This window comes from Penaeus chinensis, chromosome 35 (genome assembly GCF_019202785.1).
Source record: "Penaeus chinensis breed Huanghai No. 1 chromosome 35, ASM1920278v2, whole genome shotgun sequence".
NCBI classification, from domain to species: domain Eukaryota; kingdom Metazoa; phylum Arthropoda; class Malacostraca; order Decapoda; family Penaeidae; genus Penaeus; species Penaeus chinensis.
Genome location: NC_061853.1, coordinates 25,739,367 through 25,745,366, shown reverse-complemented (window position 1 = coordinate 25,745,366; position 6,000 = coordinate 25,739,367).

Below are 6,000 nucleotides of genomic sequence, written 5' to 3'. Positions count from 1 at the left end.
CTTTATGCTACAGCTTTCAGGGCGCTGAGAATTAATCAACTCAGTCAAGTCCTCTCTGAAGGAGGCTTTAATGATGTAGAAAATCCTAGAAAGAGGTATCCCAAGGTCTATGTCCACACTTTGTTTGTCACATGCTGACTTTGCTAGGCGATCAGCATGATCATGCCTAGGGATTCCAACATGCGATGGAATCCACACAAAACGTATATTATGGCCTCGTTCTTTTGCACGATACACGTTTATCCTGATGTCATTTGCAATATTTCCCGCACCTTTGTCTAGAGTGTTCAGAGCCTGGAGAGCACTCTGTGAATCGCAGAAAACGACCCCTGAGCCTTGTTTCAATAGAAATTCGGTGGCCATGAGTATTCCTGCCAACTCGGTTTACATAGTGCTAGCCCAGTCATGAACCCTCCTACAATCCTGGTGCTGCAAAATATTGTTTTTATATACAACAAAAGCGCATCCTGCTCTGCACCCAGACTGCAAGGATCCGTCAGTGTAGCATTCATATACATTGGAAAGAGTGTCTAGATGCTCATTTATACTTGCAAGTGCATACTGTTTAAGTATAGCAGGGGGGGCACTGTCTTTTTTGGGGGCAGTCGTATAATATACACTTAGGTCCGACATTTTCCACGGTGGTACAGAACGTCCATGTAGGGTCTTAGTTATGGGAATGTTCAGCTGAGCTAAGTGTTTACACGTCACTTGTAACCATGAATTTGAGTATGAATCGGTGTTGTTATTCAAAGTTAGCTCTTCTATTCTGTGTTTTAGTTGTCTTTGGAACTCTGTACAATGGAGGGGTTCTCTAATTGATTTGACACTAAATGTGGTATTCATGTATAATATTCTTTCATAAACAGAAGGCAAATTAAGTTCTGTTCTCATATTCACAATCCTTGTTGTTCTAGGGGCACCAAGAATGATCCTCATGGCTTCATTTTGGACACTTTCTAGACTAGTCAACTCTGATTCCTTGAACAATACTAGGTGCAACGCATGGTAATCTATGACCGACCTTATGTATGACAAGTAAAAGATTCTCGCAATATTGACATTAATACCATGTTTAGTTTAGTTCTTTATTTACCACCCTGGCTAACTGCACAGGCGTGGGCAAGCTGTGGTACATTTAATGCATGGTCATAACATTACATAGTGTTACATTTGAATTTTAGCCTATAACATTGCTATGAGTACTTATATCAGTTTAAGGAAAGGAACAATTGCACAGTCCTTTATCCACTCATCTGCCACGCCGGCATATAGCTTGGGCGTGGGAAAGCATTAATACATTTTATATTCGGTTATGTGATACTACATTCCAAATTTAGGATACAACATAAGTATATCTTCTAGGGCATCAGATGATATGAAGTAGTTACATAGTTCTCCGTACCTCATGCTAGGTGGCCTGAAAGGCTGTATCACATGGCACTCTGAGATATAATGTACAAGTGTTCGCTTATATTCTTCATTACACAGTTTACACTTAGTTTCTTCGACATTACAAACTGTACTGACCTGCCAATACAATCTATACCCAAGCCTGATTCTTGCAGTCACAACATCACACTGTCTTGTTCTTGTTTTATATAAACCATAGATGAAGGAATCTTGCCTAAACCGGTCATAGTGCTTTATGCTACAGCTTTCAGGGCGCTGAGAATTAATCAACTCAGTCAAGTCCTCTCTGAAGGAGGCTTTAATGATGTAGAAAATCCTAGAAAGAGGTATCCCAAGATCTATGTCCACACTTTGTTTGTCACATGCTGACTTTGCTAGGCGATCAGCATGATCATGCCTAGGGATTCCAACATGCGATGGAATCCACACAAAACGTATATTATGGCCTCGTTCTTTTGCACGATACACGTTTATCCTGATGTCATTTGCAATATTTCCCGCACCTTTGTCTAGAGTGTTCAGAGCCTGGAGAGCACTCTGTGAATCGCAGAAAATGACCCCTGAGCCTTGTTTCAATAGAAATTCGGTGGCCATGAGTATTCCTGCCAACTCGGTTTGCATATTGCTAGCCCAGTCATGAACCCTCCTACAATCCTGGTGCTGCAAAATATTGTTTTTATATACAACAAAAGCGCATCCTGCTCTGCACCCAGACTGCAAGGACCCGTCAGTGTAGCATTCATATACATTGGAAAGAGTGTCTAGATGCTCATTTATACTTGCAAGTGCATACTGTTTAAGTATAGCAGGGGGGGCACTGTCTTTTTTGGGGGCAGTCGTATAATATACACTTAGGTCCGACATTTTCCACGGTGGTACAGAACGTCCATGTAGGGTCTTAGTTATGGGAATGTTCAGCTGAGCTAAGTGTTTACACGTCACTTGTAACCATGAATTTGAGTATGAATCGGTGTTGTTATTCAAAGTTAGCTCTTCTATTCTGTGTTTTAGTTGTCTTTGGAACTCTGTACAATGGAGGGGTTCTCTAATTGATTTGACACTAAATGTGGTATTTATGTATAATATTCTTTCATAAACAGAAGGCAAATTAAGTTCTGTTCTCATATTCACAATCCTTGTTGTTCTAGGGGCACCAAGAATGATCCTCATGGCTTCATTTTGGACACTTTCTAGACTAGTCAACTCTGATTCCTTGAACAATACTAGGTGCAGCGCATGGTAATCTATGACCGACCTTATGTATGACAAGTAAAAGATTCTCGCAATATTGACATTAATACCATGGTCTTTGCCGACAAGTGTCTTAAGTGGCTTCAGTCGCTCCCACAGCCTTTTCTTCAGGTTTTTAATGAACTCTGAATCATTAACAATCACCCCAAGGTATTTGTATTGATGGCAGAGATCTAGCTCAACGTCATCTATATGAAACCTTGGCAGAGGGATTGTCTGTGGGTTAAGTGCCTTTGTTTTTTCAGATGAAATTATCAAGCCACACTCAGTAGCCCTTGCAGAAAGTATATCTAGAATCTCTTGCATTCTCTCCTCGGATGAGGATTTAATACAAATGTCATCGGCATAGCAAATAATGGAGTCATTGCCTGCAAGTGGTATATCGCCCAGTAATCTATGCATTAGGATATTAAATAGCATGGGACTAAGTACGCCTCCCTGAGGTGTGCCGAGTTCAAATACTTTTGCATGAGTACTTTTAATGCCCCTGAAGAGAACCTGAGCCGATCGATTCGACAGATACATTTGAATCCATGTTAACAGTTTTCCCTGAATACCAAAGCTAGCTAGTTGCTCAAGGATAATTTCCCTGTTTGCAATATCAAAAGCAGATTTAAGATCAAGAAATACGGTTTGCATGCCTGGGTTTGAGTTTGTTAAGTACTCTGAAAAACAGTGCTGACTGCTACGCCCTGGGAGAAATCCATACAGTCTGGAGGATAACTTAGCATTTATGCGATACATGAGCCTGTTCAGAATTATTCTCTCAAGTACTTTGCACAGACAGGAGGTCAAGGAAATGGGTCTGTATTTATCAGTATTGGGTTTGGGTATAGGAATGATTAAGCTTTTAGTCCAGGAGCTTGGGAGGATTCCTTGTGATAGGCTGAGTCTATACAGATGTAAAAGTGGGTTGCCTGGTACCTGAGCAATGTGACGAAGGACGCTGTAAGTAATGCCGTCCTCGCCAGGGGCGGTTGCCTTACCTTTCAGAAGGGCATTGCTTAGTTCCCACTCAGTTATTTCGACAAAGTCGGAGGGGTCAATAGCAGCACATGCTATTGCTATATTGAAATTTCTATCTATTTTCGACTTGTTGAGCTGATTTTTTATCCCTTGTGGAAGTGAGTGTACTTGAGAATTTCCTGCCCACTGCTCTAGCAGCATATTAGCCTGTTCCTGTGGACTGTGGAACTGCGGTGTTGTGAGGGCTTTACCTGTCAGTCTATTAATTTTTCTCCATACGTCAGCTATAGAAGTTTGACTATTGATACTTTGCAGAAATTGTTCCCAGTATTTACTACGAATCTGAGTTTTTAAATCTCTGGATTCCTTGGTGGCTTTCATAAACTGCAGAAGATTATCTGTCGTCTTATTATCTTTATAGCAATTAGCAAGCTCCTGAACCCGTATATATTCCTTAGCCAGAATTGGGTCATTGATCCACCTCGGTGCATGGGAGGTCTGGGGCCTCTTTTTCTTTGAGAGTTTTCTTGAACAGACCCAAGTGTCATAGTAGTCAGTGACAACTTTGATTAGATCCTGAGAAAATTTCTCAACAGATGTTACTTCATAGGTGTTATACCAGTCATAGACCCGTGCCTTGAAGTGATGCTCCAGGCCCGGTGGGATAATTATTCGGAGCCTAGGTGATCTAGTGGCTGAATTGGTGTCTACAGTATAATCTGTTCGTATTGCAAAGTGGTCACTAACTAACTCTCGCACCAGTGAAGTACAGACATTACCATGAACTAAATTTTTGCCAAATACATAGTCTAATCTGCCACCTCCCAAATGAGTCTCTGCTTCTGTGTCATATACTGTCAGTGATCTACTATTGATAAAATGTTTGAATTCTTCCCCATTACTATTACGTTGGTTGTCTCCAAAGTGTGGATGCCTTGCATTGAAGTCGCCCATACATAACGTGCTTTGGTTGTGAAAATTGGGGAGAGAACTAGCCAGAAATTTGGAGTATCTGGCATATACATTATACAGTGAAAAATAGCCAGTGGCAGTCTGAATTTTTAAATGATGAAATTGAACATCAGTGTTCTCGGATTTTTTAACTAACTTATGTGGCAGTGCTACCTTCACATATGTCAGCAATCCAGTCATGGCTGTATTCACATATGAATAGTATCCCTGAATTGCAGGTGCTATTTTCATCTTAGCAGCAGCAGCAAAAGGTTCTTGCACGCAAATAACATCAGTATTATATTTACGGATATAAAACTCTAGGTCATTCAGCCTAGGCTTTATACTACGCATATTCCATGATATAAATTTGATTGTCCGTTTATCCATAAGTGAGTAGTGTTCTATTAGGCAATCTGTACCTCATGCTGTTATATCCTCTAATATTACAAATTATAGATTCACATAAACATATAGCTTTATGATTGTGGATTTCATTACAGATGGTAGTCTTAAACATAAAAATACTTTTAACCATTTCAAACATTTGATCTTAGCTTTGTTCCACTTCTCAGCACAGTCCCTCCGGTTGCTGTGCTAGGTGCACCTGGGGGGCTGGTTGCGTCACTGGACCCGATGTTACAGGGATCCTGATATTGTTCGTGGCGGCTGTCAGCGCTGACACGCCCACTCTGGTTATCAGCACTGGCGGTCTGACATCGGTTCTCCTCGTTCGTTTGTTTAGCACTAATGGTAACACGAGTATCACGGCACTGACAATCACTTTTATTTTTTTCCATTTCATTAATTAAGTAAGTGTTTTCTTTGCAATATGATTGTTAATTCCCGTAGATTTTCGTATGTGAAGCTCGTGGCCACGTTTTCTCCAAACGAGACCAGTGTGCGGCGGTTCGCGCCCCGCCCAGGCCCGAGAAGTTGCAATTGTCGCCTGGAGGTTACTGCTGTGGCTGGGCACCACGGTGGGTAAGGACCAAGCTCATCCGAGTTAGCACCAGCTGACACACGTTAGCGAGTAGGCATTAGTCGACACAGGCCGAGCTCCCCTCATGGGCATAGCCTGGGCGAGGTCAAGCTTCACATATCGGATTTATCCTTCCCTTCTTGATTCAGACTTGAAGAGGAAATCCGTGGGGATTTTAAAAAATGTTGTGTATACATATATATATATATATATATATAAATATATATATAAATATATATATATATACAGTATATATATATATATATATATATATATATATATATATATATATATATATATATATATATATATATATATGTACATTACACGCACACACACACACACACACACACACACACACACACACACACACACATATATATATATATATATATATATATATGATATATATATATAAAATATATATATACATATAT